Below are 14,853 nucleotides of genomic sequence, written 5' to 3' on the forward strand. Positions count from 1 at the left end.
CCTAATTAAAAAAAAAAAAATACATGTCTTGATTAAAAAAAGTCTATCACCATAGAAATGACTTATGAAATGAAAAGTACCTGTAAGAATATCACCAGAAATAAGTTTGATGTATATAGTATTTCGATAGTTTTCTATGGACAAATATATTTTAAAACAGAATTGGGAAACTATAAATATTGTGTCATAGCTGTTTTAAAGAATTAATCAAATTTGATTATTAATAGACTTAGAATATGCTACAAATAGAATTTCAAAATGTCTATTAAATGTAACTGTCAGCAAAATTCAACTTCAAATACAATTTAACTCTCATGAATATGATATGTCTGGTTGAAATGGAATACTTCTGTAATCCTGATCACTTAGCTCTAAATTATTTTAAGATGTGGACATTCTAAATATATCAGAGTAATATCAACAACTTGTAAATATAATTTAGCATAGCTCTCAAAGGCAGAGAGCTATGCAGAAATGTCAAGAATATGAGAACGTTACTAAACTGTAAACAACCAGAAAGCTTTTAAAGTTAAAAGAATTTCTAAATTAAGTTAAAAACTTCAGTCTCCATTAGAAAATTAAATAGAGCTTTAAAGAATTCCATTTATGAAGCTAAAATTTTCTACAATTCTTATTAACATCAAAGTTGTTTCAATATTTGAACGTCCCTGTGCTAATACCTAAAATGCAAAGTTTACACCTAGTAAAAAATACAGATACACAAAATACAATGTACAAGTAATAGCACATGCATATAAAGTATAAAATAATACTAGAACGTAGGTGATCCCGGGAAAGGTTAAGGATGACTAGGAGTTTGTTCTGTGGGACAGCAAAAAATGCATTCTAAGGTAGAACTTGAACAAAATAGTAATGATGTATTCTCAAAACTATAGGGAATGTAATATGGTTAAACAAAGTGTGCTTTGAGTGAATGTGGAAGCTGGGGTTGAAGAGGAAAGACAATTTTCTGAAGGTCTTGCACATCAACACTTGGTTGCTCTGTCTACACTTATCCTGGTGACCTCAATCTCATAGCCTTATGGCTTTAATGCTGCCAAGTTCCAAATCTGTCTCTAGCCTAGAGGTCACTCCTAAACTCTAAAGCATCTCTAGTAAACAACTCAAGTTAAACATATCCAAAACTAGATTTCTGACCTTTCCCCTGAAATGTTTCGCCTGCAGCTTTCCCTATCTCACTTGATGGCCTCTCCATCCTTGGCTGCAGTTTACTCTTAACCTCTTTAAGTCTGGTCAAATGATACCTCAAAAAATTAATTCTCTGACACACCTGTTTTTCTTTCCTTGTAGTTTTCCTCATAGGCTTTCTTATAAATAAGGATTATGTTGGCCTCAAAGAAAGTTTATGTGTTCCCTCTTGCTCTTTATTGTCAATGTGTGCTTCACGTATTTTCAAGTAATAAGAGCATACACATTTGGGACTGTTATGAGTTGGTGGATCCTTCTGAAACGTCTTTTTGCTGTAACAGTCCTTGTCTCAAAGCCTACTTTGTTCATCGATATAGAAATCCCACTTTCTTCTAATCAATGTTCCACAATGTGTATTTTGCCATCCTTTTACTTTTTAAACTTTGTGTCCTTATATTTATAGTGTGTCTTTTGTAAATAGCATGTACTTAAGTCTTATTCCTTTAATCTGAAATTTGGAGTATTTAGTCTGTTCAGATTTAATGTTAATTACTGATGTAGTCTATTCAAGTCCATCAGCAATGTGTATACCAACTGTTAGCTGTTCCTTTATTTTCCAGCCATATTGGGGGGATCAATTTTCTTACTTTGTTAAAACAATTTTTAAAGTTTACATAAAATTAAATTCACTATTTTGGTGTATAGTTCTGAGTCCTGACAAACATATATTACCATGCAGCCACCACGATTACCAAGAAACAGAATGCTTCTATCATTCCAAAAATCTACCTCATGACTCTTTGTAGTTCAACTCTACCATCACTCCCAGGCAACCACGGTTTTGTTCTCCAGTTTTGCCTTTTCAAGAATGTCACATAAATGGAACCACAAAACACATAGCCATTTGCTTGGCTTCTTTCATTCAGCATAATGCCTTTGGAATTCACCTCACTGTTATATCAACAGTTCATTCTGTTATTGCTGAGCAGTACGCCATTATATGGATGTACCATAGTTTATCCTTTTGTTGAAAGGCATTTGGGTTGTTTCCAGTTTTTGAAGCTTAGGAGTAAAGTTGCTACAAACATTTCTGTACAAGTTCTCGTGTGAACATACATTTTCATTTCTCTTGAGTTACCTAGGAGAGGGAATGCTGAGTCATGTGTTAAGTGTATGATAGTTCCGGTTGTTCTGCATCTAAACCAGTATTTGGCAGTGTTGACTTTTAAAATGTGTGCTATTCTAATAGGTGTGTTGTGACATTTCACTGTGGTTTTAAACTGCATGTCCCTAAATAACACAATTTTGAGCATCTTTTCAGGTTATTTCTTTGCTATCCATATACCTGGTAAAGGAGCTGTTGAAATCTTTTATCTGTTTTAAAATACTGGGTTTTCTTACTGAGTTTAAAGTGTTTTATGGGTACATGTCCTTTGTAAGCTATACATGCTGCAAATGATTTCTCCATCTGTGGCATTTTTCATTTTTCTTTTTTTTTTTTTAGGCGAGACAACCCTTTGTTAACCTCACAGATTCCAAGGACCTTGTCAGTTTACAAGCCCTTATTTTATAAATTTTTTTCGCCTACAGTACCTGGTCTTTCTAGGTGGTCTCCTATCCAAGTACTAACCAGGCCCAACCCTGCTTAGCTTCTGAGATCAGACGGGATCAAGCTTGTTCAGGGTGGCATGGCCATAGACTACATTTTTCATTTTCTTAATAGTGTTTTTCACAGAGCAGAAATTTGTCCGCCTTCATCTTCATGTAGTCTTCTGTGTGTGTGCTCTCCTCTTCTTATAAAGAGACTAATCATTAAGAGTTAGGGGCTCACCCTAATTGAGTATGACTTCATCTTAATTATATCTGCAAAGACCCTATTTCCAAAGATCACATACGGAGGTTCTGGGTAGACATAAAATTTTAGGAGAATACTATTTAAAATCACTATACCTACTAACACCTCACCTCACTTTTAGCCCGTTTTGGACTCTTTAAGAATTAAGGTAATAGATTTGTGTTGTTTTAAGCCCCTAAGTTTGTAGTGATTTGTTACAGCAGTAATAGAAAACTAACACATTGCTAAACTGTTTTTGAAAGCATCTGCACCATTTACATTCTCACCAGTAACATATTAAGGTTCCAGTTTCTACACATCCTTGGCAACACTTCTTATTGCCTGTTTATTGCCATTCTAGTGGTGTGAAGTCATAATCTTATTGGATTTTCATTTCTCTAGTGACAAATGATGCTGAGAATCTTTCTATATGGTTATTAGCCATTTGTACATTTTATTTGGTGAAATATCTATTTAAATCTGTTGTCCGTGGTCTAAACCTGGGAGTAAACCCTGAATTTTCACATTAATTCATAAAAAAAGAATTCCAATTTTAAAATTAGACTGCTTATCTTATTGATTTGTAAGAGTTCTTTATACATTCTAGATATTAGTCCTTTATCATATATATATATATATATAGAATTTTAACTATTGTGGCTTGTCTTTTCATTTTCTTAACTGTGTACCATACTAACATAAACTGTTACTAATCAGGAAAACTGGGAACTCTCTGTACCATCTTCACAAATGTAAATCTAAAACTATAACTAACTAACTATTGTAAAACTAAATTTAAAACTATTCTAAGGTAAGTTTGTTTTTTAAAAAAGGAGGAAGAACTGTCAGGTTAAGAGACCATGAGATATTTCAGCCAATAGCAGTTTGCAGACCCTTTTGGATTCTAATTTGAACAAACATGTTTTAAAAAGACATTTATACACTGCTTCCTGCTCATCGCCACCTCCAAGGGCTCCCAGGAATCTTTACACCCAACCCTGCCAGCATGTCTCTGGCCAATTCTGACAAAGCTGCTGATGAGGTTAAGCACTTCAAGACCAAGCCAACAGATGATGAGATGCTGTTCATCTACAGCCACTACAAACAAGCGACATAAATACAGAACGGCCTGGGATGCTGCACTTCAAAGGCAAGGCCAAGTGAGATGCCTGGAATGAGCTAAAATGGACTTCCAAGGAAGATGCCATGAAAGCTTATATCAACCAAGTAGAAGAACTAAAGAAAAAATATGGAATATAGGGACTGGATTAGACTGCCAGCCACGCATTTCATATAAACTGGTATCATGCCTTGTTTTTCTAATATCACGGATGTAATGAAAATAACCAGTTAACCCTCTTCCTCAGCGATGTCCAGGGTACAGCTCAAACAGATTAGGGACTGAAATGGTTACAGACCTTGCTGACTAGTTTTTATCTATAAATAAAAGTACATTTGTTACTTTAAAAAAAAAAAAAAAAGACATTTATAAAACGAGAAAAACCAAAGAGACTAGGTATCAGATCATAAGATACTAAGTAAAACTGTATTGTACTGAAAAAAGTCCTTCTGTTAGACTCATAAAAAAGTATCTACAAAATGAGATAATACATACCTCAGAGATATTGTGTGTTCAGTTCCAGATCACCATAATAAAGCAAATATCACAATAAAGCAAGTCATACAATTATTTTGGTTTCCCAGTGCATATACAAGTTATGTTCACTTGTAGTCTATTAAGTGTGCAACACATTGTGTCTTAAAGTACATACTTTAATTTAAAAAGACTTTTACTATCTGTTGTATATAGTGTAGCCACCTTCATTAATTATCTTAGCTAGATCTGGAAAATTTGCTGCTTCACCTTACACTTCCATGTTATGGCTTCTTTCCTGAGGCCTCTCTGCTAGCTTCAAACTTTCCTTCCACAGCTTCCTCATCTCTCTCTGCCCTCATACAATTGGAAGATGGTTAGAGCCTTGCTCTAGGTTAGGCTTTGGCTTAAGAGAATATCATAGCTTATTTGATTTTCTATCCAGACCACTAAAACTTTCTCCATATCATCAATAAGGCTACTTTACTTTCTTATCATTCACGTGTTCACTGGAGTAGCACTTTTAATTTCCTTCTACAACTTTTTCTTTGCATTCACAACATGGCTAACTGTTTAGTGCAAGAGGCCTAGCTTTTGTCCTAACTTGGTTTTAGATATGCTTTCTTCACTAAGTTTAATCATTTCTAGCTTTTTATTTAGAGTAAAAGGCAAGTGACTCTTCCTTCCACTTGAACACTTAGAAGCCACTGTAGGGCTATTAACTGTACTATTTTCAATATTGTTGTGTCTCAAGAAATAGGGAGGCCTGAGAAGAGGAAGAGAGGTAGGAGACTGGCCAGTTGGTGAAGTAGTTAGAACACATTAAAAGTTCGCCGTCTCATATGGGCATGGTTCATGGCATCCCCAAAACACAATAGTAACATCAAAGATCACTATCAGTTATCAAAGATCACTGATCACCATAACAAATAATAAATGAAAAAAGTTTGAAATACTGCAAGAATACCAAAATGTGACACAGAGATATGAAGTCAGCAAATGCTGTTGGAAAAAATGGTGCTGATAGACTTGCTCAATGCAAGGTTGCCATAAGCCTTCAATTTGTAAAGATGCATTATCTGCAAACAACAATAAAACCAGGTATGTCTGTATGTCAAGGATTTCCTTTGAAGTACTCCAGCATAAAGGGAAACAGAAACATACGGGTCAGGCAAAGATGAAATAACATGGAACTGTACTTACTGGAATTGGATGCATGAGGGCTCATTGAATTATTTTCTTTACTTTTGTATGTGTTTGAAAATTTCCATAACAAAGCCTAAAACAAATCTTACTCACGTAAGGCACTATAAGCTGCAGTATTTTGTAGTTATGTTCACTTTTATAGCAACTTGGCCTAGGAAAGAACAAAGATGCTATTTCTAATACTAAAACTCATTGTAGAAAACACTGGATGCCTCATTCACAATTTACTATTTGAAAGAACAAATAAAAGCAGGAACAAACTTCAAACACTGAAGAAATCACAACTTCTCAATTTCCAGCTGTACCAAGCCCTCGGTTTGTAGAAGAGAAGGTGAATGAGAGCTGGATGAGAATGAGCCTTCTATTCTGGCACAGACCTCTCCTTCTAAATTCAGCAGTCTCAGAATAGACTGTCACAGTCTTTGCCATGTCCTTTTTTTTTCCCCCATTAAAACTACTATCAGTTTTTCTGTAAGAATGATCATTAAAAAATTATACATGTAGTTTAAATGCCACCTATTATCATTGGAAGCAATGTTGGTGTTAAGTAGATGAAGAGTAGAGGGGCTGCACCTAGACTTTTTACATTAATTTAACTCATAAAGAATTCCCTTTTGTAACACATCACTTTTTGAGAGTTGTTTCCTGCAATATTAAAAAATGCATAATGTATACCCAAGAATGTTCATAGTGAGAAGAACATCTAAAAACAGATTTATAATTTTAGGAGTAAAGTACAGAAACCCACAAAGATGTCTGAGAAACAATTTTCAAGAGTAGGGAAAAAATTTGGAGTGTTGCAAAATCTAAGAATGGATCCCAAACTCGGCTATACAATGGAATCCCCATCCAGTTAAAAATTCAGATTCCCACATTCTACCTTGGAATCTTCACTTGTAATTAAGCTTATTATATTAACCATACAAATTTAATACCCACCTAAACTAATACACTTCGCACTGCATGTGTGTAAATTTCTAAATGTGAGAGAAATAGAGGTTAAAGATGGGCATTGAGAAATGGAATAGGTCACTGGAAAAAAATATGCTATATGATTAGAGTGGATTTCACATAAATGTTAATCATTTCCCTTGTGCGAGCAGTACAGTATGCTATACTATAGCTTTGATGTGTGTGGCATACGTAGTATGGAGCTGTGTCCCAAATTCAAACTGGCCTGACTCATAACCTGAATTGTTAATCACTGCACTGTTTACTTACTTCAGAAAAGATTTCAATATAATTTAACAATGTACACTATCTTAATTTATGAATTTAACACCTCTACTTTGTAGATAAACCCCAAATTCCCGGCCTAAAAGTTAAATCAGCCATGTGATCACATCTATCTGACTCAACAGTTTTTTTAAAAAATTAAGTTGGTTGCTAAAATTTAAATCTTAAGATTTTACAAAAAGCATATACTTCTCTTGTTTTGCTCATTTAACCTTGTCTGCTTCATTCCAGCTTCCTGATGCTAGAGTTTATAAGCCTAACTATAAAAAACTGAAGATAGTAGTTTTAAAGACACTAAATTATTCTCTTAGTTGAAGTAAATTGATGTGACATTTTTTTTTTCATATTAAATACAAACCCTGATGCATTTTAATACTCAAGCTTTTAGACTAAGGATCCAAAACAGACTGATACAGCAAAAGTGCCCACAGAAATGTGTACCAAGTCCTTAGATCTGGAAAACAGCTACTTGCTTCCTATTTTATAGAATCCATTAACCATCTGCGTCAGCACCACAAGATTAGTCTGTTACTTAGTCAAATATATAATCTTTGAGATTGGAAAATGGCAGTAGGAAACGTTTACCCTTGGCTTATAAAAGAAACAGTGTGAGAAAATAAGATAACACATGTTAAGTATTTAGCACAGAAATATCAGAGAAATACGTGAAATGTTTTTAGCTATTGAAGGTAATGTCAATTAAGCCCATAAATGTAAAAACAAAATTTAGTGGCAATATTCTACAAGACCACAAGATGGAGATATGACTACACAAAAGTAGATCTTTCTCTACAAACTCTGCCTTAAGTCATACAGCAAAAAGAAAAAAATGAAGTACAGAGAAAGCTTAAAGCCTAACTGTTTATACTTTAGATAAGTATCAAGTGTACCTTGGCACAAGTTTTAATTGCTTAGTCACTTCTTGTACAGAGTGTTTAATCTGCCTATGTCTATAAATTTCCATTATGGTGCAAGATGATCAGCAACACCATATGACTTCCCTAAAGGAACCATCTTTACTTCTTAGGCCCTTAATATAACTGATGGGTGCTCTCTGATCTCATCTAGATTTTATAGCAGTTTCTCAATTTTGGTGTTACTGATATTTTGGGCTGGATAATTTTTTGTTGTGAGGGGCTTTCCAGAGCATTGTAGGATGTTTAGCAGCATCTCTAGCCTCTACCCACTAGATGCCAGTACCCATGCCACCCCATCATGACAAGCAAAAATGTCTCCAGACACTACCAGTTTTCTGAGGTGGGGTAGGAGGTGTGCTCCTGGTTGAGAGTCAGTGTTTCAGAGGGTTAGCAGGCATCAAAAAAGTGGTGGTGGGTGGATCAGCTCTCTATGCTGTGTGACTGCAAGTATCAGATGTATAAAACTTTTAGCAATCATTTGGTTGGTGCTAGAAGTGCTAAACATACACATGGGACACAACTGACTCAAGGTTATAACCTAAAAATAATAAAATTATTCTTTGAAAAAATTTTCATGGCAATCCATAGTTCTATTAGGAGAGTTCCTTCCCAGCTCTGGTTTTCCCCTTACTACCACCTAAATGTTGATGTTTTTACTTCCAAATCTCTGAATCTAAGCACATATTTATTTCCAACTGCTTAATGGTTATCTCTACAGGAATCTCAAATTCGAGACATCGAAAACAATTCATCCTCTACAGGAAATGAGAACATCTCATTTCCATCTTTATAAATAGTCCCTTCATTCATCCAATACAGAAATTTAGTTTTAGATGTACTCTAATGTCTCACTTCAATCTGTTAATTCTGTTTCCAAACATCTTCATAACCTGTTCCTGTAGCTTTTTAGCAATGTGGTTTAGGCCATTTCAATCCAAAATCTACAGCCTAATGAAGGGGAATAAGACCAGAGCCAAGGGAACAACACAATGGAGTCAGAATAATCTTTCTGAAATACAAATCTGATCAATTCTCCGCTTAAAAACTTTCAATAGCTACAAATAACCTACCAAATGAAATTCAAATAGCACTGCATGTAAAGCCCTCATCACTTAGCTGTGGCCACTGGCCTAACCTTACTTTCCTCTCCCATTGTTTTTTGGCCATATAAAACTACTCAAAAATCTCAGAACCCCATCAAACTCTCTTTTCCTTTTGGCTCACCTCTGTATGATTTTTTTTTTCCATTAGTAGAATATATATACTATACCTACAGATACATTAGTAGACGATACCATCTTAATGCAATTTTGAGTTTTAAATGAGATTTACTGCCTGGCAGTACAGCAGGCACTTAACAGGATATGTATTAGGTAGCTATAAAAAAAAGTAAAAGTGCCATGAAGGGGAAGAATGAGAGGAGAACAATTCTCAAAAGGCAGACAGACACAAGAGCAAAATGAAGAAAGCGGCTTAAAACAGAACAATTCAAATATGATTCCAAAGTTCTGTTTCTTGGTATCACTAGATCATTAGTTAGAGCTGACAGAGACCAGAGGTAGCAAACATGTGACATATATGCCACAGTAGTCACGGTAGATATTAATAATCAACAATATCACTTTTATTTTGCAGTCTGAGAACTTATCAAAGCTATCGACAGATTACATACCAATAAGATAGGTTCTATCAACAGACTAGAACTTGCAAATAAATTAGAATACTTGGTTGTTCTTGTTCAGGATAACAGTATTCTCTTTAAAGAAAAAGAAATCAAGGCCCAGGTCAAGGAACTTATTGACCCTACTGCTAACTATCATTAGTGGCACACTGGACTATAAAAAAGTGGTTGCTTTTAGTTCAATTCTTTTTGCCTTATAGCAAGTCTCCTTTATGAAGATAAATGATGCTCTAAATAATAAACTATAAGGACTAGAGGGGGGAAAAATATACTTTAGGTTTCTGAAAAGAGAAATGTTTAAAATGCTCCTAAGTACAAAATATTTTCCTTGCTTATCATAGCTTAACAAGCTCCACCTGTAAAAATTTTCTTTCAAATGATCCGGTTCCTCAACTGACATCATTCTGACAATATTTACTAATTTTAACGTCTCGGTCCATTTTTTAGTGAACATTATCTTTGCTTTGTAATGTGAAGTAAAAATGCAATCGATATTCAAATTAAAAACTGGTTAAGTTATACAAGTAACAGGTAAGTCACACAGGTTTTTGTTGTTGTTGTTAAAAAGGCCAGTACCAAGTGGGAAATGACTACCTTCATTAAAAAAAAAAAAAAAAAAAAGTAGTACCATTTATTGCCTAATCAGCAAAGTAAAACTAGCATTAAGGCTATATGTGAATGTGTCTTCAAAACCAACCTGTAAAGAAACTAGTTATTTTTATCATTTTACAAATGCTTGATTTATGCCACTTATCCCAGACAAAAATAATTTATACCACCCATGGCTGAAATGGCAGCCACAATGTCTTCCTCCATTTCCTTAAGGTTTTTCCAAGTGCTCCTACTCTTCTCCATCAGCTCTTGGAGAAGGGCACTCTCATACACTCCTGGTAGTATAAATTACTACTATCTTTCTGGAGTCAACTTGGCAGCAAATATCAGAGCTTTAAAAATGCCAGTACCTTCAGATCCAAAAAAAAAAAAAAAAAATCACTTCTAGGAATTATGTGAAAGAAATAATTTAGGATGTGTTCAGTAGTTTCACAAACAAACATTCACCACTACAGCACTATCGAGGACTGAGAGGTGAGAAGCCTCTGGACTTGGAAGAGTTTTTTTTTCTCTCTTAAGAATAGCTTCAGCAATGACAGAGGCAACATACAGATTGCACTAGATCAAGAAAGGCAAATACTTCCAATTATCCCTTCCTTATCCACAGCAGACAAGGATTACCATATTTTAATCTAAAACCAGAAACTTACACAGTGTTATATATCAATTATATCCATAAAGCTGGAAAAAAAATGTTTCCCAATAAATCCTGTAAATATAGTAAGGAGAACTTTTCAACGGTATCCAAAAAAAATGTGAAATTATAAAGATACATATTTTTACTTCCTTCTATTATTTGGATCCAAGCTATATATCCGTAAGATTCCTTCTAAGACTATCCAAAACAAATTATCCTATCCTACTGTTGTAGCATCCCTAACCAAGCATTATTCTTTAAATCAGCTTTCTGTGTAACACTGACACTGAATAACACTTAAGTATAAAAGCAAGTCAAGCCAATTTAATAATAACAAATAAATAAAACAAAACCAGGAGTGGCCTCAGAATCTTTCACCACATAGGGATAAAGAGCCAAACACCTTCTATTAGCCCCAGTTGAAACATTTACCATCTGGGAACTAAATCCTAAGGGAAGAGATTATGTTTCACACAAATTTGTTTTTTTGGGGTCTAGCACAGCATTGTCCAATAAAAATATACTTAGAGTCACATATGTAATTTCTAATTTTCTAGTATCTACATTAACAAACCAAAAAGACAGGTGAAACCATTTCCACATGTAATCAAAATAAAAATAATGACTGTTTTTCTTAAATCTTTTTTCATACCAAGTCTTAAAATCCAGTGGTATTATATTTATAGCACATCTCGATCCAAATATTAATCTTCATTGGGAATATTTGATCTACATTTATATTTCATAAAATTTACAGATCTACATATCCAAGTTGTTCTAAACATACTTAAAAATCATTCGACTACCAACTTTGAGTATCAGTTTTTAATTTTTAATTAAAATTTTAAATTCAGTTCCTCAGTTATCACTAACCACATTTCAACAGTTCAACTGTAACTAGTCAATAATTTATTGGACAGGACTAACATTTTGTCAATAATTTACGCACTGAATGAATATAAATGATGATGGAAGAGAACAGGTCAAGAGAAAGCAGTGTTCCATGATAGTGCAATTACATAATTTTATTCTTATTACACTATAATCTATACAATTCTCATTTCTTTGATGGAAAGGAAGTTTCTATTGGTCACTACTGGTATTCTAATGGTTTTTGTAGACCATGCCAAAAAAAAAAAAAGGATAACCATTTAAATAATTGAGAAGGTGTATCTTTTCAGATGGCAAAAAGGTGGAAACCAGTTAATACCTACAAGAGAAAATCTGGAGTCAAAAGGATTTCCAACAAGTCAAAATACAGTAGCAAAATGAAATAATATAGATGTTAGTTTGGTCTAGCAAAAGCACTGGCTTTAAAAGAAAATGCTTTACATGGATGCCATTAAAAATATTTTCCAATCCAGAAAATTTTGATTATTCTTTGTTTTGTTCAGAACCTTAACAACAGTTGTCCACAATTTTGGGAAATCACAACACTGATGGCAACACAGCATTAGCCATTAATATATACATCCATCCATACTGGCAGCAGATATGCTTTCTAAATTATACAATGATTCTATTTACAGAAAGATGCAAACATCTGATCTTATGATTTAAGATATAGTTGTGCCTGATCATTTACACTGAAATATATTATAGTTTCCTTTTATTTCTCCTTTACATTAGTGGGGACAGTACATATATATTTTTAATTGTGGTACAGGTAGGTTATAAATGAATTCATCTGAACATAGCAAGTTAGAGTCATTACAAAGTATTTGTTAAAATCCAACATCTCAATCAACATCTTACAAATTATTGGCTTCATAAAAGCAAGAAGTATGAATGGCAGGTTTACAAATGTTCCTGAATTGTTTTGGCTTTGGTGGCTTTTATTGTTTGTTTTTCTAACAAAACCAGCAATAAAACCTTTTAAAAACCCTGTTTTATTGAAGTGTAAGATATATAGGATAAAGAGCACAAATCTTGTTTACAGCTCATTTTTTACATATCTATACTGCTACATAATGAACACTCAAGGTAAAGATACGGAATATTCATAGCACTTAAAAAACTCCCTTGCGCGCCCTTACCAGCCTATAAGCTGTCAAAAGTAACCATTATTCTGAGTTCTTCAACACATTCGTTCCTGACTACAGAATCTTACAGCTTAACATTTCAATTACGAGACTACAATGTTTTATATACCAGTTGTATTTTCAATGTCTACTTTCTCATCTTTATTTTGTGCACATGTATTCACATCTTGTTAGACATTTTTATTAGATCTAATTTTTACTATACCACTTTAGTATAAATAAAGAATAAATGGATTCAGTTTTACTTTCCATTATATTGACTAATTACATTGCCATTCTCAGTGATTGCTGTGTATGGCATACCTTTTTGCTTGAATATGTCACCTTCCCTAGAGAGGAACAACAGATAAAAATATTCAGCTTATGACCCACAAATCTGACCTACAATGTTCCTGGTTCATAAAAACAAGCAACCTCAGTACCAAGGAAGTAACATCTTATAACATATCTCAAATTTCTACACCACGCATATAAATACATGCAGTAATTAAGAACTGCATACTTATCTACTATGGCGGAAAAGCAAATACATGTCAATACAATGGAATGTCTTACTGCTACTAACAATAAAAAGCGAAAATATGAAGAAAAGCCAGGTAAAATAGTAACTTTAAAGTTTTAGATGATAAGCAAAATAAGCAACAATGTAAAATATTTAAATAGATTTGATTTAGTTGGGAATTCTGCATGAAATAGATTCAATAATGACAAATTTCTTCTAAATTTGGCCAGTTCCATTAAATTTCACTTATTTCTGAGTATTTGCCTCCATCAGGTTGTTACACATAAATAATCATTTAAAATAAAAAGATAACTGCCTCATGAGCATATTAACTGAAGGTAGATTTTGAATAATATCACCATGTGAGACTCCATTTCTATTGCCAAGTTAGGTAACAACAGAAAGTGAGACTAGGCTAAACCAAAGATTTTGGATTTAAACACATGATAATTTCTCTGAGGCCTTCCTTTATAAATCCGTGCACAGTCTCAACACTGGAACTCTCCACTTTCATTTTTATTACTTTAACAGAACAAGACAAGTAAAGATTGAATGCTCAAGAGAATACAAAAATGAGTAAGAGGTAGCACCCATAGTCAAGGAAAAGGAAAAGAAAAATTCTGCCAAATTATATTTGGTCATATACAAAACAGCCAAACTTCCTAGGTCATGATTCAAGCGCAGCAAATACTTCTCATACCCCTCAGGTGGTATCCTGATTCTAACTCTTTAGATATCTGATGTGAAATAACGCAGGTACTATGAAAAGTTTCTTCCTGATTTCGAAACTTTAATTACAAGACATAAGATTCAATATTAAATGAATTTCCAGTATTTAAAGCTAAATGAGAGGAAGGGATCACATGACAGAGCTAAGGTCAAATTAAACTTTGTACCTCTTCTGCGACCTCAAACACATAAACACACCGAGATAATATTTAGACTCTGTGTTAGGCAGCATGAAATTACTTCAAAGACTTTCACTTTATCCTCAAAAGGGTCACCGAATAGTTTGAAAGGCTTCACTATCTCAAAACTTAGTTACAATTCTTTAACTGACTTGCTATAAAAGAAAAGCGCAGTCACCTCAGAAAGCTGTTAGCATTGATAAGATTCCATTTCTTCCTCTAAGGAGGGTAGAGGCAAGTTCCCAAACAGCCAATTTAGGAGATATTTTAAAACGCTGTGCTATGTAATCAATATTTTAAAAGTATGTAATTTTATAGTAAGGTGACACTTATCCAAGTGGAAACAGTCGAACCAAAATAATCCCTAATTTTATTCATGAGGGTAACTAAAAAAAAATACTAATTGCCAATAACCTGAAGAAAGCTTCGTAGCAATTAAGGACCCCCTCACAGCATGGGGCAATACTAAACTACTGGAGCAACAGCTCCACCTACTGATCAACAATACTTCCTTAAACATTTTGGCACCCCAAGT

At 33.9% G+C, this 14,853-nt stretch overlaps 1 protein-coding gene and 2 pseudogenes across 2 annotated transcripts in view; 1 reads left to right on the forward strand and 2 right to left on the reverse strand.

Moving 5' to 3' along the window:
- The window catches only part of NAA50 (N(alpha)-acetyltransferase 50, NatE catalytic subunit), a 24,123-nt gene that overhangs the window by 8,443 nt on the left and 827 nt on the right, over positions 1–14,853 (reverse strand). The window lies entirely within an intron of this gene.
- LOC112485253 lies at positions 2,731–2,849 on the reverse strand (annotated as a pseudogene).
- Positions 3,646–14,835, forward strand: LOC112484853 (annotated as a pseudogene).

This window comes from Pteropus alecto, unplaced genomic scaffold (genome assembly GCF_000325575.1).
Source record: "Pteropus alecto unplaced genomic scaffold, ASM32557v1 scaffold270, whole genome shotgun sequence".
NCBI classification, from domain to species: domain Eukaryota; kingdom Metazoa; phylum Chordata; class Mammalia; order Chiroptera; family Pteropodidae; genus Pteropus; species Pteropus alecto.